This window comes from Pongo abelii, chromosome 11 (assembly GCF_028885655.2).
Source record: "Pongo abelii isolate AG06213 chromosome 11, NHGRI_mPonAbe1-v2.0_pri, whole genome shotgun sequence".
Classification (NCBI taxonomy): domain Eukaryota; kingdom Metazoa; phylum Chordata; class Mammalia; order Primates; family Hominidae; genus Pongo; species Pongo abelii.
In genome coordinates, this window is record NC_071996.2 from 57,863,053 (window position 1) to 57,889,265 (window position 26,213).

Consider the following 26,213-nt stretch of genomic DNA (forward strand, 5'->3'; position numbering starts at 1 on the left):
AATGTATATATCAGGGTTATGATCAATTCTCTGTGTCATCCATCCTGTCTTTCACTAGCAATGACATTCTTTTAAAGAAATTTGATTATACAATTTCCCTTCCATGTTGATCTCCATCAACAATCTCTCAGAGGTGAATGAAATAAAAACCGAAAGTTCTGTGTAAATTATTAAATGGGCTTTGCACATTGCACCTCAAATTTATCTTTACTTAAAGATGCATGTACATTCATTTGAAAGAAAGTCAAATTGTTTCAAAGAAACTCAAATTTGGCTCAAAGATTATGAAAGAAATAATACATAATTTAATTAAATTCAGTAAAAATCCCCATGAGTGTTTAATAAAAGCTATGTGCCAAAATAGATGAAATGTAGTTGAAATAGTTGTTTTCAAAAACAACAAAAAGACACACTTAAGACTTTCTTATTGCAGTTGACAAATAATGCTATAAAGGGATCACATTTTCCTATATGAAAAATTCACACACCTGGGCCTATTGTGGGTGGGGGGCTAGGGGAGGGATAGCATTAGGAGAAACAGATAATGTAAATGACGGGTTGATGGGTGCAGCAAACGGGTTGATGCATGCAGCAAACATAGGTATACATGGCACATGTATACCTATGTAGCAAACCTGCAAGTTCTGCAAGTGTATTCCAGAACTGAAAGCATAATATAAAAAAGAAAAAACAAAGAAAAATTCTGGAGTTATGATGGAGTAATATCAGATTAATATTTTAAAAATTATGTTATGTAAGTACAAACATATAAAATATAATGATTCTTTTGATATCTGGGTTTTACTAACATTTCTTTGTATCTTCTTTTATGTTGAGCCATACTCCTTTGTCTACTAGAATACTTTGTCTACCTAAAGTATTTATATATATTCATATACATATAATATGAATATATGAAATATATATTTGAATAATAATAAATATGCTTAAATACACTTTGCCTATGTGATCCCATTATTATTTAGTTGATTTTTCTTTTTCATACCACATTGTTTTGTCATTACATGGACACAGCACCAAATTATATTTTGAAAAATTACACACACATACACACATACAGGTAAAGATAACCATATGAAAATCCTGAAATTAATGATAATTCTTAAGTTTTAACCGAGAATGCAAAATATTGTACTACAGAATCAGTTCTTAAATCCACTTGTAAAATGATGATACTTTCTTCATACCTGAGAAATATTGTTTCTGAATAAATTAGACTCAAATTTGATGGCTTGAAATTAATCATTATAGTCCAATGACTATGAAGGAGTTAACTACAAACTGGACTGTAAGTCTGTAAGAGGTCCCTCAGGGCCAAGAATTCACATTCATTTCACAGGATTATTTCAGGTGGAAAAATTTCTTAGTTATTGTTAGATGCCTCTGAATAGAGAGCCCTAACTCTAAAACTCCTGCTGCAATGATTACAATTCTTCTTAGGTTATTTCTAAACCTGCTTGTGTATGTGATCATGTTCTACAGTTACCTTTACATTTAAGCAAACATGAAATATAACCCTGTGGAAGCTGTCATAGATTGAATTTCATCATCATCACACAACTGTTTGTACTTTAAAATGTTCAAACTGTGAAGGATTTTGGAAGCAGATGGTTGAAGAAGATAGGCTAGAAGGACTTTTCAGGTTTCTCATTCTTAAAATGTCACACTATAACATTGTATCAAAATCGTATCCATTCCCCTAAAATTGCAGATAAGAAAATTTAGGCTGAGAAAAGAACATCTACTTGTTTAAGGTAACTGCAGTAGTGGCAGAGTTGAGGGTAGGACCCAATTTTTCCTGGCTCCGAATTTTACTATTCCTTGCTGCATGAATGCCTTCTTGCATATTACAATCTGTTTTTAAAGCGCGTCGTTTATGGGTTTATAACTCCTGTTGACAGCTTATGAGTGTTTCAGTTCCTAAGGCACTTGCCTTTTTGACTGATTCTCCAAATGGAGACTAAGAGATAGGTCAAACTGGCATGTCACACAGCTAATCATGCAACAGGAGAAGTCGACAGAAGAATAAGAACGTTTCCCTCCCTTCTCAGGTATGTGGAATAATATAGTCTCAGAATCCATACAGAAGATGATCAGGGCATTAGCATTGCTCTGCCAAATTTACAAATTCTACAAGGCTCCAGAGGTGCAGAGAACTTTCAAGACAAAGACATAATTATTTAAGAAAAAGGGAAATGAATTTGGTTTATAAAAAACATTTAGAGGTACAACGTGATAACTTCTACCTTGATATGAAGCTGCCAAAATAATCACAAAACACAATAACCATCTAGGATTTGTATCTCAAAACTTTTAAATCCCAGCCATTTTATTCAAACTGGAATATTTACTAAGTAAATATCCATAATATTAGCAAAATAGGCTTCACAGAAAGTGTCAAAAGAGTAGTGTTTCTGAGTGATGTGAAAGTATTTGTTTTAGAGAGATAGTAATTTGAACGTGCTTGTTTCACCCTCAAACAGAATTTTTTAAAAGTTAAAGTTGATTCATGACAGCAGCTTGGGAAGAACTGAAAAACTCATTCTCAATAACCAGGTAGCTCCACCAGCCATATCTGCAGAATAATAAAAGAAATTCCTGCTCCTTCATTAAAAATGAATATTCTTGACACCTGTTAAAGAATGGTAAGGCAGACTTTATTCAAGGGGTGCTACTACAACGCGGTTTGGTAGTAGAAGAGAGAGATTTGGTTCAACACCAAATAAAACAAAGTCAAGTGGAGATTTATATCCTAGTGGGGGTCAGTGGATGGAAAATTACTAAGAAGCAGCATCACAGGTAAGGAGGATTCTGGTTAAACAGACTTGACAGCATAATTGCTGAAGGCAATATGAAGACTGGGTGATAAGATTGAGGGTGGGGGCATAAGGAATTTGATTATGTATCAAAGATTGAGGAGTTCTGCTGCACTGACTGAGCAAGATTCTTGCTAAAACTGGGCTAAGCAGAGATGAATTTGGAAGCCCAAGAGTCAGGGCCTACTTGAAAAAAGTTCAGAGGAGCCTGACTAGGATAGGATCAAGAGAGTTTTAACCCCCTTAAGGTTCCTGTATAGCCAGGATTTAGTAGTAGTAAATTGGAACACATATTTGTAGTTTCCTTGATACACTTGATTAATAATTTGCTTCGAGCCATTGCATAAAGAATTGGAATACCCTGTAGTCATAATAATTGATGACATACCATTAAGTGGTCTGTGAAGTGTGAATAGTGATAACCAAAAAAGGATAAACGAATTACATAGAATTGTTGATGAAAGCCAAACCTAGGACAGAATCTGGATGGGGACATTTCAATTAGGTGGTTGAGACAAAGGTCTTCATCAATTTGAAAAGGAGGAGAAATTGGAAACAAATCCTCAATCTCATTTTATCTATACCTATCCATTATTTAAGACAATTATATAAATAAGTATAATACATATCATTATATAAAAATGCACATACTTTGATCAATAATTTTTGTAAGTAGCATGTCCATAGGGCATGCTTAATCATTCTCAATTGCTATTATATTTTAGCAAGTAAGTACTAAGTAGAATTAATTTCATCAGATGTTTTGCAAAAGTCCTTGAGCAATTGTACATGCAATTGTATTTACATTTAAAAAAGTGGTTACTGAAGCAGGTAAACCAGGTAAACTGGATTTGCTGCTAAATAGTGCTCTTGAAAAGGCAGTTTGCACACCAGCTTCCATTGTAACTCGAAAGAAATCTTGGCTGTTGTATTGAAAGGTATCCAGATAAGAAAAAAAAAACACTCTAGCTATTTGAAACAGATAATTTTATGCAAGGAATTGATTATATGTGTGATATAAGAGATAAAGAACCAGTGAATCAACCTAAAGAATAGTAAACAGCAGGAACCAGGGCTGGGAGAAATTGATAAAAATGATGTTACTAGAACCTGAAAGCCAGGGTCATTCTGTAGGATCTAGAAACAAGGTGGAGGTTGCCATGTGCCTGTCATGAGCATGGAGAGGGAAACTGTCTGGCAGGAGCTGCAGCCACTGAAGAGACCTAGACACTTATGACATCAGTAGCAGAGCAGGAAAGATATATTTTGGTTTCTCTCCATTTCCTCCCTGTGCCTGCAACTTGCTAAACCTAACTCTGAGTCAGTTGGCAAAGGAGTCTGCATAAATGTAGTTCTTTGAGATACAAAGCAGAGTAAGTGAAAGACCGAGAATAGATGTGAGAGCAATAGGCAAATGACTGGCTCAGTGGTTGCAAACTTAAAAGGGATATGTCAAAAATATCTCCAATGTTGCATTTATTGATTATTGGTCTGTTTCATCAATAATGGATTGAATTCCATCTTGCACTCACAGCTATTAATAAACAATTGTATCCTTCTTATCCTAACACTGTGAATTTAAAATCCCCAGAAACTGTCTGATGACTGATAGCTTTTAAGCATCATCGTATGTTTTCAAGATTTTTTTTCCTTATAGAAGTTATCTACAGGCAGATTACATGTGTAGTTATAGGTTGACCAGTTTATCTCATATGGATTGGTTTGCAGGTATTTTAAAACTTTTCTTTATTATATTTTTGGATTTAAGTTAAACCACACTGAAAAAATGATAATTGTCAGATTGTTCATAGGCAATGGAAATAGAGTCCCAGCTTTCAAGGAATTTAGTGGAGAACTAGGCTTGTTTTTAAATGCTGACACACATTTTGACAGGTATTATTAATAAATAAGGTCATACAAATTGGAGTCAAAGCAGTATGATAAAGTGAAACTGCAAAATACTTCAACAGAGGAGGTGATGATTGACTTGAGACTTCAGGAGTGAAGAAAGTAGAAATCATATTTAGTTTCAAAGACGTGGTAACGCGATTTTCATTTAGCATTTTATAGTTTATTTATTTTTACTGTATCTCTACTACACAAATAGTAAATGCTTGTTGAATAACAAAATAATAAATATATTAAAAAAGAAAAAAGTAATCCTACTAATTAGAAACAGATATTAAGAGATAAGATAAATGCATACTGTTTCAGCTTTTTATGCATATATCATTTGCGTGTAGCAAAAAATAGAATAATTTGTACAAAAAATAAATTGTGCATTTTATATTGTGTTTTCTTCAAGTAAAAATATAGTATGAATTTATGTATCTGGCAATACATATAGCTCTATGTTTCTTAAATTATAATGATTGCAAAATTTTTCAAAGCATACTTTCTAAAATCAATCTTATTTTGTTAGATATTTTGGTCATTTCTAAATAGTCAATATTCTAGCAATTATATAATAAATTCCCATCTGCTTTTGAAAATATATAATTAACTATATCAGGATAAACTTCTAGAAGGATCAAAAGTACATACTTATATTAATGTATTTTATGTGCCTTGCTTGAAGAAAATCTTCCCAAATTATAGAGAGGTATAAAGTAATTTAAAAGTTAGGTAAGCAGGTAATTTTTAAATTATAAACATCAAAATTAGGCATGATAGCATATTAATATTTTTTCTCACAAAAGTAATTTGCAGATTTTTGAAGCAAATGTTATCAATCAAATTTTATTTTAAAAAGGGATATCTGTTTGGAAAACCAAACAGTGATTTTACAAGCATAACAGTGTTTAAAATACTGCACTATTCACGATTCTTTATGCCCCGTTAAGCAATGCTCAACACTTAATTACAAAAGCTTTGTGCTGTATATTTAAATAAAAGGTTTCTAAGACTTCCTGCAGTAGCTTATGTAAAAGGAATTGTCAGGTATTTCGCATTTTGGTGAGAAGTCATTAAAAGATTAAAGAAGTTGACATGAGATTGTGGACAGGAATCAAGAACATTTAACTTAACAGTTCTGTTCTAATGAAAGGCCTGGTGTATCAGTGGTTTGGAGAATTTTTGAAACCTACATTTTCCTGTACAATCCTGTCCCTTTCCCTCTTTCTTGTATCTTTCCCTTCCATTCTTCTTCCTTCTTCCCTTTCTGCTTGTCTCTTGCCTTATTTGTTCTTTTACTTAAAATTTTAATTCATGTTATTTTTAAGTAGAGAATAAAATTAGAATAGCCCATAATCTCACCATCCAGCTAATCTAAATAATTAGTTTTCAATAAAATGAACAAAATCGGCTACTTGGAATGTCAAACAGTACAAAATGAAGCAAAATGACAAGCAAATGTTTCCCTCCCATTCCCCAGACCCTAATTTTAATTCTCAAACTTATTCACCATCAACTTTTTCTTTTTCATCTTTAGAACTATAATAGGCATGTACCTTTTGCATCTTTCTAGAACAGCATATAAGTAAAAAGTATATCTTTATTCCTATATTTATCTATAGGTGAATATACAAATCTATTTTTTAAAACCCAGTACAAATCATACAATGTGCACTCTTCTAAGCTTTAAAGGACATGTGTAATAAAAACAGATAGATCTACACAGTCTTTTTAACATGCCAAGCTATTTTGCTGTTTGGATATATTCCACAATTTATTGAACTGTATCAAGGGATATTTAGGAATCAATTCTGATATACCCAACATTTTATTGAGAGCAGCTTTAGTCTACTTGAGAAAATAATGACAAAATATAGAGCAGTAAATGATGGATGGAAAATAAAAATTATGAGTGCTTTGAGTGTAAGGTTGTTTCGTTAAGATAAGATCTGGACAAGATTCTCATTGCTATACTTTTGCTTCAGAATCTGATGAATAATTTTGTTAGTAAAATTTAGATCTCTAAATAATCCTAATAAAAATTAAATCTTCAGCGAGTCTACAAACTTGTCAAATGTCTGACTGAGACAAAACATGGCAATTGTTGTTTTGTAGAACACTGAATCTCCTAAGGCATAATAGGACTCCATGGTATTAATCAGTGTTTGTCTCCAAATCAAGAAAGTTAACTCCTCTCAGTAGGAACATTTTAGCAAGTAGGCAGATAGACTTCAAAGTATGTTCTGAAGCACATAGATATATTAACTATTTTGATCTGGTGTGTTAGATTCTGTTTTAGTAGTTGCCTAGGTAAAGTTCTTACCTTACCCTCCTGTGTTACAATATTGAAATTTAAAAGAAATCTAGGTTAGCGATAGTGCAGCTCTATCTTTTCTAGCACCCCAAGTACCTTACGGTATATGTTCTTAAAGACCAATTTGCTATTTCTTGGCATTAAAAAATACAGCAAAACAGCATCCCCAATCATATTACTTGTTCTGTTATGAATTCTGTTTGCTATTCCACTATTGCATTCAATATGTGCATTTACATTTAAGTTAACATCTAGAGTTGGATAAGATGATTTGGAACATTTTACATTTAGTGCTAAAGAGGAGACATTTGATATTTATTCGCACTCCACTCACCACCAGCAATTTCCAGATCTAAAATCACATTACATTCTGTTTCACATATAGTGGCATTTCTTAAGTGTCCTGCCATCATACTTTACTATTATTAAACCGATAACATTGGGTTATAATCTCAAATCCAGAAGGGGGAATCTAAAGAAAAAAATGGCTAAAGAGTTTAAAATATGGATGTAAATTAAATTATAGCAAACGTTTTAAAATAATTCTTCTATAGTATCTTAAAATTTAGAAATAACAATATGACCCTCAATATATGCTCAGCCAATATCAGTGTCTTTACAAAAATGCCACCAGCGCATTAAATAAAACATCACTTATTTTCATGACTGTATGTATATGTCTAAGGTCCCTATAGTAGATTAGACAAAATTGACTAAGACACTTTTGCTGCATGTTTGTAGAACTAACAGAAGGGTTTGAACACATTTTAAGTGTTCAGGCCTCCCAAATAAGGTTATATATACTAAGAAATAAATTTACTATCTTAAGACTGACTGCAAAAAAAAATGGTATGTGAAGAAATAACACTGCTCTTAGAAATTCATTGTACACAAAATTAAGTCGGGGGGGAAAAATGAGAAACAAACAAAATGCAGCTATTCTGACTTAATAGCAAAAGCAAACTAGAGAGACTAAAAAATAGCCATTGTAGTTATCAGCTAATCATTAGAATTTTCCGAGCATTAAGTCTGCATATCATATGAAGTTGTTTGCTTTAGAATCCTATATTGCTTAATAGTGTTCTATATTTTAATTAGTACTATTTATTTTGAATGGTGCTCAAGTAAATTCCCATGCTCTCACTTCCAATGTGTTTATTTTATACTTATTTCTCTTTAATGCCCATTCTCTGTACCCCATAACCATCCACTCTAATCTTCTGAACGCTCTTCAGATATGTACTTATCCATGTAAAATATGTTGTGCTTTTTTTGTGTATTTTTGTTTTACATTTACATAAATTTCACTCTATGCATTCAGTACTCTGTTTTAAGGATCTACTCTTATTGCTTTGTGTTCATCTGTTCAATTGCTCTAATTGTTGCAGATTATTTTATAATATACTTATGGTATGCATCCCTCCAGTGATGAACATTTGGGTTGCCTACAACTCCCTTTAACACAAACAATTCTTTGATGAGTGTCCTCGTATATATTCCCTATGGACCCATGTTGGAATTTTTCTGGGATATATACCCAAAGGTGGTGACTAGAAATTAAGTATATAGATAGTTACTTAATTTTGTTAATTAGCACCAGATGTCATTCCTATTAGAATAGCTGTACCTATTTGTACTGATGTTACATACTCCATCTTCATTTATTTATTTTTGTATTGCCCGTATTTTTTAATTTGATCATTCTTATGGTTTACGGATGCATTTTTTTTGCAATTTTCTGATCACCAGTGAGTTCGAGCGTTGTATCATAGTTTTGTTGTTGTTTTGTTATTTGTTTATATCCATGCAGGCTTTTCATTCTAGGAACTAGCTGCGGGTATCCTTTCTTCCATTTTTAAGAATTGTTTTTCCTCTCCTTTTGTTTATTGATATGCAGGAATTGCTTGTAGATTCTATACTTTTTCATCAGCTTTGTTCTTTTTGCTTTATTCTTTTTGCTCAGTCAAATATTGTGTTTTTTCCAGCTTTGTTTTTTTTTGGGGGGGGGGAGGTCCTTTTTGTTTCATACAAATTTTTGGATTGTTTTTCTACATCTGTGAAAAATAATGTTGATATTTTGATAAGTATTGTGTAGAATCTGTAGGTTGCCTTGGAAGTATGGTCATTTTAACAATATTAATTCTTCTGGTCCATGGTCATGAGATGTCTTTTCATTTGTTTTTGTCCTCTTTAGTCTCTTTCATTAGTATTTTGTAGTTTTGCTTGTAGAGGTCTTTCACCTCACTACTTAAATTTATTATTGGATGTATTTTTGTGGCCACTGTAAGTAGAATTGCCTTCTTGCTTTCTTTTTCAAATATTTCATTGTTAGTGTTTAGAAATACTAGAAATTTTTGCAAATTAATTTTGTATCCTGCAAGTTTACTGAATTTATGTATTAGGTTTAAGAATTGTTTTGGTGGTGTCTTTAGGTTTTCCCAGATACAAGATCATATCATCAGCAGATTGGCAATTTGACTTCTTTTCCAATTTGGATGCTTCTTATTGCTTTCCCTTGCCTGGTGCTCTGATTAGGCTTCTAGTACTATATTGAATAGGAGTGGTGAAAGCAGGAATCCTTGTCTTTTTCTAGTTCTTAGAGGAAAATATTTCAGGTTTTCCTCATTGGACTGTGGGTTGTTGTATATGGCTTTTATTATTTTGAGGTACTTTTTCTCTATGCCTAATTTGTTGAGAGTTTTTGGTATAAGTGTTGTATTTTATCAAATGCTTTTTTTGCCTCTATTGAGATGGTCATATGATTTTTGTCCTTCATTTTTTGATGTAATATATTACGTGTATTGATTTGCACATTTTGAACTATCTTTGTATCCCTCAATTAAATCCCATTTGATTATAGCGTATTAATTTTTTATTTGTACTTGGATCTAGTTTAACAGTAAACTAAGGGAGTTTTGTGTCTGTTCATCAGAGATATTGCTGTTTAGTTTTCTTTTTTGTATCATGTTCTTATTTGATTTTGGTATCAGGGAAATGCTGGCCTCATATAATTAGGGAGAAATCACTTCTTTTCAGTTTTTAAAAATAATTTGGGGAGAATTGGTGGTAGTTTTTCTTTGAAGGTTTGACTGAAATCAGCAGTGAAGCCATCTGTTTTCAAACTTTTCTTTGTTAGGAGACTTTTTGTTACTGATTGAATCTCATTGCTTCTTATGGTTTTCTGTTTCTTCCTGATTCAATCTTGGTAGATTGTATTTTTCCAATAATGTATCCATTTTATCTAGGTTTTCTAGTTTGTTAGGGTACAGTTGTTTATAGCAGTCTCTGATGACCTTTTGTATTTCTGTGGTATCAGTTGCAATGTCTCCTTTTTTGTTTCTGATTTTGTTTATTTGCATCTTCTTTATTTAGTTCATTAGTCTAGCAAGTGGTTTATCAATTTTGTTAACTTTTTTAAAAAATAATTTTTCCTTTTGTTGATCTTTCATATTCTTTTCTAGTCTCTATTTCATTTAGTTCTGCTCTGATAGTTATTTCTTTCCTTCCACTAATTTTGGGTTTAGTTTGTTCTTGCTTTTTGATTTTCTTGAGGTATATAATTCGGTTATTTATTTGAAACTCTTTTGATGTAGGCATTTATTGCTATAAACTCTCCTGTTGACATTGTTTTTGCTATACCCATAGGTTTTGGTTTGTTGTGGTTTAATTTTTATTTGTTTCCAGCATTGTTTTTTTCAATTTCCTTCTTAATTCCTTCCTTAACTGAATGATCAGGAGCATGTAGTTTAATTTTCATGTATTTTTATAACTTCCAAAGTTCCTCCAGTTATTGATTGTTAGTTTTATTTCACTTTGGTCAGGGATGATTTGATATTATCTGTGTCTGGATTGATAGGTATTATTGTTTCTTTCAGTACTTCAGGTCACACTTCATCATCATCTATGTTATGTAATTTCTGATTAGAAATCTGTCTCGGCTTTGTCTTTGTTCCTGTACCTGAAATGTGTCATTATCTTCTGATTGGAATTCAAGATTTTCATTATATTTGTTTTTAATTAGTTTGTATGTGATATGTGGGTGTTATGGTATTTATCCTGCTTAGAGTTGTTTGATCCTCTTTGATGTGTGGTTTAATGTATTTCACTATTTTGGGGAAATCCTCAGCCATTATCCCTTCAAACCTTTTTTTCTGCTATATTATCTTTCTCTTCTTTTTCTCAGATTCAAAATATACATACGGTAGGCAATGTCATATTGTCCTACAACACTTGGATGCTGTGTTCTGGTTTTTGTTTACTTGTTTTTCTTTCTTGATTGCTTGCTATGTTTTCCTCTTTATATTCTAGTTTAGATAATGTCTTTCAAACTATCTTCAAGTTCACTGATTTTTTTTCAGTTTTTTTTGACTTAGATCAAACAGATCAGTTTGTCTAAGACAACCTTAATCTCTGTCACAGTGTCATTTATTTCTAGTATCTCTATAGAAGTTTTTACATATGTCCACTCAACATTTTCTTGTCTCCATTTGTCTGAAAAAATTCTTCATGAAACATTAAAATACTAATCATAGTCTTTTAAATTGTCTATTTCATATTTTCAATATTTCTGTCTTTCGTGAATATTTTTCTGTTAACTGTTTTTTCTCTTGACGATGTGTTGTTTCTTGCCTTTTTTTGTTTTATAATTTTAATTTATTGTTGCAAACGGTGTATAGAACTTTAGAGCCTGTGATAAGCGGTAAGTCTTTTGTTCCATAATCTACATCATGTCTTTCACCACTTCCTACCAACCATAGGTAGGGAAACACCCAAGCATGAATTTCTTATACTGCTTTTCCATTCCAGCTTTTTTCTTGTTAAAATGTGCCTTAGGCACTATTATGTGTATAAAATAAAGATAATTCTGCTTATAGCAATAGTCTGAGAAACACAAAATTTGGTTTATCAAACCAGACTCACAAAAAGCAGAGATCAACCTAGACAGACAGGATAGGTCCTTGGTCTGAGTGTGTCCCTCAAATTTCATGTGTTGTAAATTTATCCCCAAATTCATATGATTATGGAATTTGGAGGTGGGGTATTGGGAGATAATTAGGATTAGATAAGCTCATCAGGGTGGAGCTCTCATGATGGGACTGGTGGCTTTATGAGAAGAGGAAGAGAGACCTGAGTGCACAAGGTCTTACCATCTCACTATCTGGTGCCCTGTGCCATGTCATGATACAGTAAGAAGGCATTTACCAGATGCCAGCACCACGCTTTTGGACTTTCAAGCTTCCAGAACCACTAGTTAAATAAACTTTTTTTATTTGTAAATTAACTAGTGGGTGGTATTCTGTTATAGCAGCATAAAATGAACTGTGATAGTCCTGCTAAATTTAGGGCATATCCAAGGACTCTTCTTTATCTTTCTACTAGTCAGTACCTTCAAGAGGTTTGATTTGTATTTTATATGAGGATTTAGTCAAGTCATTTCTCTCTAACCATCCTCCTAGTGGGAGTTGAAATATGAGCTACAAACTAAATACTAATTCCTTTTTTCCATGAAAAAGTAGATGATAATTTGAAACAAGTAATATTTAGTAGAGATGGATAGAAAAGAGTCAGTTGGAGAGACAGATGAACAAGATGTATAAAGACTTGATAACCGGTTCAGTGTGGAAGGTATAGAAGAATGGATCCCTAACTTATTGATTTTTGTTTGTTAACATATATATTTAACATCTCTTAATAGTATATATATACATAATCTTAATACATATCTATTATGTATTTGTTAAACAGCTATATTATCCAAATATATATTTTCTTTATTTTCAGCTGGTTCTTACATTTGACCAAGCAAAGAATATTTTTATGTCTACTGAAATTAACAATTCCTTCGAATGGCTGAAATAGGTAAAAATATTCTATGCAAGTATTTTTGCTAGATAAAAGATGAAATAAATCTAAACTGGGCTTTAGTTTAGATTATTTTTATTGACTTCTTTAATCTGCTATTAAGGCTTTCCAGTGCATATTTTATTTCGGATATTGTATTTATCAGTACTACGAATTTAATGATTCTTTCTTAGAGCTAAATTTTATCTTTAGAGTCTCCCCCAGACCTTACTATTCATGGCAGACTTAATTCTTTCTTCACTATTCCCCCAGGAAAAAAAAAGCTAGAGTAGATATCTTCTAATCTAAGGAGGGCTCTGCCTAAACTGGAGGGTTTTTTGTTTGTTTGAGTTTCTTTTTTTTTTAGACTTTTTGCATCATTAATTTTCTAATGGGTTTAAGAAAACTATTTTGGAAATTATTAAAGATTATCTACTAGTTAACAATGGGAGCAATGGTCTCTAATATAAATGACAGTATATGCTTAGAGAACAATATTAATATTAGAATATTTCTCACAAATATTTACACTTACAATAATAGCATTTGTTTGTTTAAATGTTTTGTACCATTTTACTGTGGAAAATATTTTTCCACTATAGAGACAGTCTTTGATAAACCAAGCCTCCCAAGTAGCCTCAGCCTCTGACTAGCTGGGATTACAGGCACTCGCCACCATGCCTGGCTAAGTTTTGTATTTTTAGTAGAGACGGGGTTTCACCATGTTAGCCAGGATGGTCTCAAATTCCTGAGCTCAAGTGATCTGCCTGTCTCGGCCTCCCAAAGTGCTGGGATTACAGGCATGAGCCACTGTGCCCAGACAGCAAGAGTTAATTTACGCAGCATAATTTACTTAGCCCGTAATGAAGGCAGTGACCCAGAGGCATTACTGTTTAGAGTACAGAATCTCAGTCATGTTCAGGAGTAAGAGTTGTTCTAGAAGTGGAAATCTAGGATGAAGCCAAAACACGAGGCTTGGTTGGAAGTTTTCACAGTGTAGTTAGGGCTTACAGCTCTTTTTTCATTCTTTGAAAGCAGGTGTAAACCCTCTTCATTCTAGACGAGGCGCGGTAGCTCACGCCTGTAATCCCAGCACTTTGGGATGCCGAGGCGGGCGGATCACGAGGTCAGGAGATCGAGACCATCCTGGCTAACACGGTGAAACTCCGTCTCTACTAAAAATACAAAAAATTAGCCGGGCGTGGTGGCGGGAGGCTGTAGTCCCAGCTACTCTGGAGGCTGTGACAGGAGAATGGTATGAACCTGGGAGGCGGAGCTTGCAGTGAGCCAAGATCACGGGGCTGCACTCCAGCCTGGGCGACAGAGGGAGACTCCGTCTCAAAAAAAAAAAAAAAAAAATTCATTCTATCAGAAATGTGAGGCTTACTCTTTTTTTATTTTACCCGACTTTAAGTGTATAATACAGTATTATTAACTATAGGCACAATGTTGTTTAGTGAATCTTTAGAGCTTATTCATCCTTCATAACTAAAATTTTATATCTATTGATTAGTAACTGCCACTTTCTCCCAACTCCAAGTCTTTGGCAACCACCATTCTACACTCTGTGTCTATGAGTTTGACTACTTTAGGTACCTGATGTAAGTGGAATCATGTGGTATTAATCTTTCTGTATCTAGTTTATTTCTTTTAGCTTAATGTCCTCAAGATTCATCCATGTTATAATTTATTGCAAAATTTTCTTCTTTTTAAAAACTTAGTAATATTCCACTGTATATATTCATCACATGTTCTTTATTCATCTGATGTTTCATGTTTGTGGCATTTTTACATCCTGGCTATTTTGAATAATGCTGTAATGAACATGGGAGTGCTAATATTTATTTAAGATCCTGATTTTAATTTTTTGGATAAATACCCGGAAGTGGAATTGCCAGATCATGTGATAGTTCTATTTCTTTTACTTTTTTCTTCTCTTTTCATTTTCTTTTTTGTAGAGACAGGATCTTGTAACGTTGCCCAGGCTAGTCTCAAATTCCTGCTTCAAGTGATTCTCTCACCTTGGACTCCCAAAGTGCTGTGATTACATGCATGAGCCACCATGCCTGGCTTCTATTTCAGAATTATTCCAGGAAGCTTCCTGCTGTTTTCTATAGCAGCTACACTATTTTACATTTTTGCCAACAGTGCTCAAGGGTTTTCTTTTCTCCACATCCTCACCAACACTTGTTTCTTTAATTTTTTTATTATAGTCATCCTCACAGCTATAAAGTAAGATCTCATTGTGATTTAGATTTGCATTTCAAAGTCACTGATGATAAGTGACTTTGAGCATCTTGTCATAAACATATTTCGCCTTCTTTATGTCTGTTTCAGAAAAATGTCTATTCAAGTCCTTAGCCCATTTTTAATCAGGTTCTTAGTTTTTTTGTTTTTTTGTTTTTTTTCTGTTGAGTTGTTGGAGTTCCTTATATGTTTTGATAATTAACCTTTTATTATATATGGTTTATATGTTTTGAGAATTAACCTTTTATTACATATGGTTTACAAATGTATTCTCCTATTCTGTAGTTTGCAAACATAAACTCAAAATGTATTAAAGACTTAAATGTTAAGACCTGAAACTGTGAAACCTGTAGAAAAAACATTAAGGGAAAAGTTTCATGGCATCGGTCTTGGCAATGATTTCATGAATATGACACTAAAAACACAGGCAACAAAAGCAAAAATAGACAAATGGGGACTATGTCAAACTAAAAATATTCTGCACAGCAAAGGAAACAACAGAGTGAGAAGGTGCACTTTGCCCAGTTTTAATTAGCCATACTAAGTAAGAACTTTTGTAATTATCCATGCCGTTCTAGGTAGTAAAATTTCAGCAACTGAATTCCAGACGATGCCATGAGATCTATGTTCTGATTAAGAAAATGGGTGAAGTGGGAGTTTAATTCTCACTACTACATTTTCACCTTTTAAGATACCTCATCTGGCTGGTATAGAAGGCAGTTCTGAGAGATAAAGAGTAGACTGACAAGGATTAAAGAGGTGGTTTCTCTGAAAATTTTAGTAGTACTTGATGTGTACTTATATACCTATGTAACATTTTAAATACTAAACAGGAAGTGAAATAGACCAAGCAGGATTGGTGAGCTAATACAGATGTGGCTAATAAATTCTTTATAGTACCAGTTCTGAAGTTTGTCCAAGCACAATTTACATTCTCATGAAATGGAATTCACTATACAGTGATTGTTTAGCCACAAGAATATTTAGATTTGCCACCATATTGTCATAATCTTACCAGAGGTACTAGGACTTGATAACCACAAAGAGCAGGTTAGTTCCCTATATTGATAATATGATAATTTCCCTCTTCAAAAGAGAAAACTCAAGAGAGTTAAGGACTGTAGTCATCCATATAACAAATAGTCTTTGTCCGATAGATCCAGGTAAAATTCAAGGACAATTTGTTTTGTGAGATTTCTGAGAATTATGTGGCAATAGTAACCAGGGATATTCCTCACAATGTGAGTAATAAGTTATCTCTCACTGAACATGTCTGAAGAAAGAAGCTCAGGGACTTCTGAAGTGCCATTCAGATTTTTATAAAATTACTCTCCTCATCCATGAGTTCTTTGCCTCCTCTTCATAAAGGCATGAGAATAATGTCACAATTTGAATAAAACTCTGAGAAAAAACAAACATTAAATGACATATTAAGAGTGGTGATACAGGTTATTCCAGCCATTTTATGGCCCAGCTGAGCAGGTGGTGTTCGAAATGTTTAAAACTAGAAAGTATGAGGAATGGAGCAATTGCCAGAAATCAAGTAAGGCCATCCTACAATGGGGGGACAGGTTGCTATTTAGAAATCAGTGTGTAGAGGGAAATTTATAGCACTAAATGCCCACAAGAGAAAGTAGGAAAGATCTAAAATTGACTCCCTAACATCACAATTAAAAGAACTAGAGAAGCAAGAGCAAACACATGCAAAAGCTAGCAGAAGGCAAGCAATAACTAAGATCAGAGCAGAACTAAAGGAAATAGAGACACAAAAAAACCCTTCAAAACATCAAGGAATCCAGGAGCTGGTTTTTTGAAAAGATCAGCAAAATTGATAGACCACTAACAAGACTAATAAAGAAGAAAAGAGAGAAGAATCAAATAGACGCAATAAAAAGTGATAAAGGGGATATCAAAGGCCTTTTCTGCATCTATTGAGATAATCACGTGGTTTTTGTCTTTGGTTCTGTTTACATGCTGGATTACATTTCTTGATTTGCATATATTGAACCAGCCTTGCATCACAGGGATGAAGCCCACTTGATCATGGTGGATAAGCTTTTTGATGTGCTGCTGGATTCGGTTTGCCAGTATTTTATTGAGAATTTTTGCATCGATGTTCATCAAGGATATTGGTCTAAAATTCTCTTTTTGGTTGTGTCTCTGCCCGGCTTTGGTATCAGGATGATACTGGCCCATAACATGAGTTAGGGAGGATTCCCTCTTTTTCTATTGATTGGAATAGTTTCAGAAGGAATGGTACCAGTTCCTCCTTGTACCTCTGGTAGAATTCGGCTGTGAATCCATCTGGTCCTGAACTCTTTTTGGTTGGTAAGCTATTGATTATTGCCACAATTTCAGATCCTGTTATTGGTCTATTCAGAGATTCAACTTCTTCCTGGTTTAGTCTTGGGAGAGTGTATGTGTCGAGGAATTTATCCATTTCTTCTAGATTTTCTAGTTTATTTGTGTAGAGGTGTTCATAGTATTCTCTGATGGTAGTTTGTATTTCTGTAGGATTGGTGGTGATATCCCCTTTATCATTTTTTATTGCGTCTATTTGATTCTTCTCTCTCTTTTTATTTATTAGTCTCACTAACAGTCTATCAATTTTGTTGATCCTTTCAAAAAACCAGCTCCTGGATTCATTAATTTTTTGAAGGGTTTTTTTGTCTTTATTTCCTTCAGTTCTGCTCTGATTTTAGTTATTTCTTGCTTCTGCTAGCTTTTGAATGTGTTTCCTCTTGGTTTTCTAGTTCTTTTAATTGCGATGTTAGGGTGTCAATTTTGGATCCTTCCTGCTTTCTCTTGTGGGCATTTAGTGCTTGCTAAAAACTCTCAATAAATTAGGTATTGATGGGAAGTATCTCAAAATAATAAGAGCTATCTATGACAAACTCACAGCCAATATCATACTGAATAGGCAAAAACTGGAAGCATTCCCTTTGAAAACTGGCACAAGACAGGGGTGCCATCTCTCACCACACCTATTCAACATAGTGTTGGAAGTTCTGGCCAGGGCAATTAGGCAGGAGAAGGAAATAAAGGGTATTCAATTAGGAAAAGAGGAAATCAAATTGTCCCTGTTTGCAGACGACATGATTGTATATCTAGAAAACCCCATTGTCTCAGCCCAAAATCTCCTTAAGCTGATAAGCAACTTCAGCAAACTCTCAGGATACAAAATCAATGTACAAAAATCACAAGCATTCTTATACACCAATAACAGACAAACAGAGAGCCAAATCATGAGTGAACTCCCATTCACAATTGCTTCAAAGAGAATAAAATACTTAGGAATCCACCTTACAAGGGACATGAAGGACCTCTTCAAGAACTACAAACCACTGCTCAATGAAATAAAAGAGGACACAAACAAAGGGAAGAACATTCCATGCTCATGGGTAGGAAGAATCAATATCATGAAAATGGCCATACTGCCCAAGGTAATTTATAGATTCAATGCCATCCCCATCAAGCTACCAATGACCTTCTTCAAAGAATTGGAAAAAACTACTTTAAAGTTCATATGGAACCAAAAAAGAGCCCGCATCACCAAGTCAATCCTAAGCCAAAAGAACAAAGCTGGAGGCATCACGCTACCTGACTTCAAACTATAGTACAAGGCTACAATAACCAAAACAGCATGGTACTTGTACCAAAACAGAGATATAGATCAATGGAACAAAACAGAGCCCTTAGAAATAATGCTGCATATCTACAACTATCTGATATTTGACAAACCTGACAAAAACAAGAAATGGGGAAAGGATTCCCTATTTAATAAATGGTGCTGGGAAAACTGGCTAGCCATATGTAGAAAGCTGAAACTGGATCCCTTCCTTACACCTTATACAAAAATTAATTCAAGATAGATTAAAGACTTAAACATTAGACCTAAAACCATAAAAACCCTAGAAGAAAACCTAAGCATTACCATTCAGGACATAGGTATGGGCAAGGACTTCATATCTAAAACACCAAAAGCAATGGCAACAAAAGCCAAAATTGACAAATGGGATCTAATTAAACTTAGGAGCTTCTGCACAGCAAAAGAAACTACCATCAGAGTGAACAGGCAACCTACAAAATGGGAGAAAATTTTCGCAACCCACACATCTGACAAAGGACTAATATCCAGAATCTACAATGAACTCAAACAAATTTACAAGAAAAAAACAAACAACCCCATCAAAAATTGGGCGAAGGACATGAACAGACACTTCTCAAAAGAAGACATTTATGCAGCCAAAAAACACATGCAAAATGCTCATCATCACTGGCCATCAGAGAAATGCAAATCAAAACCACAATGAGATACCATCTCACACCAGTTAGAATGGCAATCATTAAAAAGTCAGGAAACAACAGGTGCTGGAGAGGATGTGGAGAAATAGGAACACTTTTACACTGTTGGTGGGACTGTAAACTAGTTCAACCATTGTGGAAGTCGGTGTGGCGATTCCTCAGGGATCTAGAACTAGAAATGCCATTTGACCCAGCCATCCCATTACTGGGTATATACCCAAAGGACTATAAATCATGCTGCTATAAAGACACATGCACACGTATGTTTATTGCGGCACTATTCACAATAGCAAAGACTTGGAACCAACCCAAATGTCCAACAATGATAGACTGGATTAAGAAAATGTGGCACATATACACCACGGAACACTATGCGGCCATAAAAAATGATGGGTTCATGTCCTTTGTAGGGACATGGATGAAACTGGAAATCATCATTCTCAGTAAACTATCACAAGGAGAAAAAACCAAACACCGCATGTTCTCACTCATAGATGGGAATTGAACAATGAGAACACATGGACACAGGAAGGGGAACATCACACTCTGGGGACTGTTGTGGAATGGGGGGAGGTGGGAGGGATAGCATTAGGAGATATACCTAATGCTAAATGGCGAGTTAATGGGTGCAGCACACCAGCATGGCACATGTATACATATGTAACTAACCTGCACATTGTGCACATGTACCCTAAAACTTAAAGTATAATAATAATTTTTTAAAAAAGGGGATATCACCACCGATCCCACAGAAATACAAACTACCATCAGAGAATACTATAAACACCTCTAAACAAATGAACTAGAAAATCTAGAAGGAATGGATAATTCCTCAACACATACACCCTCCCAAGACTAAACCAGGAAGAAGTTAATGTCTGAATAGACCAATAACAGGCTCTGAAATTGAGGCAATAATTAATAGCTTACCAATCAAAAACAGTCCAGGACCAGACAGATTCACAGCCGAATTCTACCAGAGACACAAGGAGGAACTGGTACCATTCCTTCTGAAACTATTCCAATCGATAGAAAAAGAGGGAATCCTCCCTAACTCATCTTATGAGGCCAGCATCATCCTGATACCAAAGCCTAGCAGAGACACAACAAAAAAAGAGAATTTTAGACCAATATCCCTGGTGAACATCGATGCAAAAATCCTCAATAAAATACTGGCAAACCAAATCCAGCAGCACATCAAAAACTTATCCAACGTGATCAAGTGGGCTTCATCCCTGGGATGCAAGGCTGGTTCAACATAAGCAATCAGTAAACGTAATCCAGCATATACACAGAACCAAAGACAAAAACCACGATTATCTCAATAGATGCAGAAAAGGCCTTTGACAAAATTCAACAGCACTTCGTGATAAAAACTCTCAATAAATTAGGTATTGATGGGATATATCTCAAAATAATAAGAGCTATTTGTGACAAACTCACAGCCAATATCATACTGAATGGGCAAAAACTGGAAGCATTCCCTTTGAAAACTGGCACAAGACAGGGAAGCCCTCTCTCACCACTCCTATTCAACATAGTGTTGGAAGTTCTGGCCAGGGCAATCAGGCAGGAGAAAAAAATAAAGGGTATTCAATTAGGAAAAGAGGAAGTCAAATTGTCCCTGTTTACAGATGACATGATTGTATTCTCGAAAACCCCATCGTCTCAGCCCAAAATCTCCTTAAGCTGATAAGCAACTTCAGCAAAGTCTCAGGAAAAACTCACAAGCATTCTTATACACCAATAACAGACAAACAGAGAGCCAAATCATGAGTGAACTCCCATTCACAATTGCTTCAAAGAGAATAAAATACCTAGGAATCCAACTTGCAAGGGATGTGAAGGACCTCTTCAAGGAGAACTACAAATGACTGCTCAACGAAATAAACAATGCCATCCCCATCAAGCTACCAATGACTTTCTTCACAGAATTGGAAAAAAACTACTTTAAAGTTCATATGGAACCAAAAAAGAGCCCGCATCACCAAGTCAATCCTAAGCCAAAAGAACAAAGCCGGAGGCATCACGCTACCTGACTTCAAACTATAGTACAAGGCTACAGTAACCAAAACAGCATGGTACTTTTACCAAAACAGAGATATAGACCAATGGAACAGAACAGAGCCCTCAGAAATAATGCCACATATCTACAACTATCTGATCTTTGACAAATCTGACAAAAACAAGAAATGGGGAAAAGATTCCCTATTTAATAAATGGTGCTGGGAAAACTGGCTAGCCATATGTAGAAAGCTGAAACTGGATCCCTTCCTTACACCTTATACAAAAATTAATTCAAGATGGATTAAAGACTTAAATGTTAGACCTAAAATCATAAAAACCCTAGAAGAAAACCTAGGCAATACCATTCAGGACGTAGGCATGGGCAAGGACTTCATGTCTAAAACACCAAAAGCAATGGCAACAAAAGCCAAAATTAACAAATGGGATCTAATTAAACTAAAGAGCTTCTGCACAGCAAAAGAAACTACCATCAGAGTGAACAGGCAACCTACAAAATGGGAGAAAATTTTTGCAATCTACTCATCTGACAAAGGGCTAATATCCAGAATCTACAATGAACTCAAACAAATTTATAAGAAAAAAACAAACAATCCCATCAACAAGTGGGCAAAGGATATAAACAGACACTTCTCAGAAGAAGACATTTATGTAGCTAAAAGACACATGAAAAGATGCTCATCATCACTGGCCATCAGAGAAATGCAAATCAAAACCACAAGGAGATACCATCTCACACCAGTTAGAATGGCAATCATTAAAAATTCAGGAAACAACAGGTTCTGGAGATGATGTGGAGAAATAGGAACACTTTTACACTGTTGGTGGGACTGTAAACTAGTTCAACCATTGTGGAAGTCAGTGTGGCGATTCCTCAGGGATCTAGAACTAGAAATACCATTTGACCCAGCCATCCCATTACCAGGTATGTACCCAAAGGATTATAAATCATGCTGCTATAAAGACACATGCACACGTATGTTTATTGTGGCACTATTCACAATAGCAAAGACTTGGAACCAACCCAAATGTCCAACAATGATAGACTGGATTAAGAAAATGTGGCACTTATACACCATGGAATACTATGCAGCCATAAAAAGGATGAGTTCATGTCTTTTGTAGGGATGTGGATGAAGCTGGAAACCATAATTCTCAGCACACTATTCCAAGGTCAAAAAACCAAACACCGCATGTTCTCACTCATAGGTGGGAATTGAACAATGAGAACACTTGGACATAGGAAGGGGAACATCACACACTGAGGCCTGTTGTGGGGTGGAGGGAGTGGGGAGGGATAGCATTAGGAGATATACCTAATGTAAATGATGAGTTAATGGGTGCGGCACACCAACATGGCACAGGTATACGTATGTAACAAACCTGCATGTTGTGCACATGTACCCTAGAATTTAAGTATAATAAAAATAAATAAATAAAGAAAATGCACATTGATTTGCTCAAAAAAAAAAAAAAAAGAAATCAGTCACACTACCTTACAGAAGGTAAAATCTCAGTGGAAGAAGCCAACAACAAATCTGCACAGTGGACAGAATTGAGATGCACTTAGCAGGAGAAGAGAATTTAGGCTTATGCCTTAAGGGGAATGTTTTTATATTTGTAGGCTCTTGAGCTATAATCAATGGCCTTGCTACAGTATGTTCAGGTAAATAAGTCTTTTAAAAAACATACCCTCATAGGAAACACTCATTTATGGAAATCCCCGGACGACTTAGAGTAATAATTTAGATGTGTTATGGAGATGCCAATAAAAATGTCAGTTGCCACTTCAGAAATCAAGTTGAATGCTAAGGCAGAGTTGGTCAAATCTCTACAGCAGGGATGCAGATGTTCAGGCCATAAACCAGTGTGCTAATAGATGCCATATTCACCTTGCATCTAATGAATTCACTAATATAAAAAACTGTACCTACTGTCAACAAGAAAGGGACTGCTGGAAAATGTCTGTGAGTAAAATTTCTCTCAAATGAAAGTCCATAGATAGCTGACAAGGATATTTCATTGGAAATCTACCCAAAGGGCTATAAATTGTGTTTACTATGGTTGATATTTTATGTACCAAGCTTTGGTTATCTAGAAAAGGATCAATCTTGGAAAATATGACATTGTTTAGAACAACAAATTTTCTATCAGTATGGTCTACATGAATTTTTTTTTATAGTCAAAGTTCATACTACTATGATCTATTCTAAGGATTTACATATATATTATAAGCAATTAAGTGTTACATATTTCTACATTTACATATATTAACTCTTTTAATACTACAGCAATGCTATGAGCAACATACTATTAATATCTAACTTTGGAGATGAAGAAACTGAGTCACAGTGAGAGGTTAAGTGGTTTTCTCAATGTCATGCAGGAAGTTAGTACCAGAGCTTTTAAAGCCTGGCTTTGGATTCCCTGCTTCTAAGCACATGCTATGATGCCTCTGCCGATTCAGACATTGATCAGAATTTTGAAAAAGCAGTTTAGCAATATATACTGAGAATTTTTAAAAGCAAAACCATTTTTTGGCACATTTTTATTGTTTCAGTTTTTATAACAGAGAAAAACACAATACAAAAAAAATTGGCTAGCTATATGGAAATGATTATGTAAATTATAGTAAACCCCAAAATATATGAATATGCCAATATTAAAACAGAATTTTTTGAATTTATAATTTTAAACAATTAATGAATTAATAGAAACACAATTGTATGTTCAGGTATGATTGTCACTATGTAAAAATCACCTCATTAAATTTAAAACTGTAATGAAATGGTATAAAATATTTGATAGTAAATGTATTTGGGCTAAAGTATTGCGTCATTTATTTCTTCTCTTGATTTTTATGCATTTACCAAGTTTAAAATAGGAAACATTTTCTTTCAAATGGAAAATAATTTCTTGAAATTACCTGCTTTTATTCTTTATATATTTGCTCAAACATAGGAAAAATGAATTATTGCCTATCTACATTCATCTCTTCCCAAGTAACCAACTGATCCATCTACATTATTTTTTAGCTTAAGGGCATATTTCAATATTCATGCACACATATTATTTGAGGAAAATTATTGTAACTCAAAGAAAGTTGTGTCCTCATTGGTTGATTTTGTTTTGGAATGTCTTATGCTATATTCAACTGTAATTTCCTTTTTTTCTAACATGGAAAGATAAAAGAATAATGGGTATCTAAGTAGTTTCCAATAAACCACCAAGATCTCTTACCAATACATAGATTATCTCTTTCTGTTTAGTTCAATGCCTATAGTTTACATTGTTGCAGTGAACAGCTGAAAAATTGATTATATTCTCTGTCATCTCTATAAATTCATCTTTTGATAATATTGTTACTTCGTCGGAGGAATTGTGGCTGGACATGGCCCAAATAGGCAATTTTCATATAGAATGCTAGAAACCACAAAACTCATCTTGATTGAATATATACTAAGGGCATTAATCTAAGTGAAATAAATATGTTAAGTATCCAATATTTAAATTTTAGGCAATTAGTGAAGCTGAATTAACATTGTTGGATTAACACACTTAGTAAATAACACAATCAGTAACAAGGAGAGAAAAGGTGTCTGAATTTTCAAGGAATTATTTGCTTCTTTGAAATGAATTTTTATATAGTTTAAAAATGTTGAAAGCTGAAAAGTGGTGGAAGCAGTTGATAAAAATAATGAATAACATGGTTTAATGTGTTAACAGTACATATGTGTAAGGAATGTTGCTTGCTATCTGACTCAAAAAATTTAACATATACTTTCACTGGTAAAAATATCTATTCTGTAGAAGATGTTTCACAAAAAAAAAAAAAAGCCCTATTTCTTAAACTCGAACTCTTCCTTTTTCAAGTAAGTGCAGTGCTGAAGGTCTCCTTTCTGTAATGAGTTCTAAAGATCTCCTTTCTGTAATAAATTCTGAGTGTGGTTTAAAAAATAAAGTAATTTTTTTGTCTATGTGCTGTTTGGATTTTATAACCAAAACAAACAAAAATATCTACCACATTTCTTGTGTTTTTCATCATACAAACAAGAGTTTTGGAATATTGTTTGTTTATATTATGTACTATCTAAACAATGTTATTTTAATTTTAATAAAATCCTTTGGTGTTTGACTTCACTGTTTCATAAAAATTAAAAAGGAAAAGAATTAATTTTATTTTATTAAATGAAAATACGTGCTGTCTTATCAAAAGAGCAAATACTGAGCATTCAACATTTTTATTAAATAGGATTGAATTTCTTCTTTTTTTTCATATGCAAGTTTAAATAATACAAAAATTAAGATTAGGAAAATATTTGCTATGCCAGTTCTTGCCATGAGGAAATATCCTGTGAGATTTTAGATATGTTTTTCTTATGTCAACATGACAAGTGTTACCAATATTGATGACCCTAAATAATTATTCTATTTTCTAAATATTTTTGTATTCAAATAAGACATTTATAAAATTGCTACTGGCTTGCTGTGTAACCTGGAGCCATTCACTTCACGTCTCTGTTTCTTTTTTTTTTGTACACAGTCCGTTTTATTGGAACAAAGCAACTTGTACACTTTTAACAACTGAACATCGTCTTTCCTTTTCAGTGAAACAAAAAAAAATTAAAAATAAACAGAAACAAAATTACAATAGAGAGTGTCAATTCCAAATAAGATCCTACAGGTTCTGCTGATAATCCCATTGAGTGGCAGGGCTCAAGTCATCATTAGGAGAGAATTTATTTTAGAAG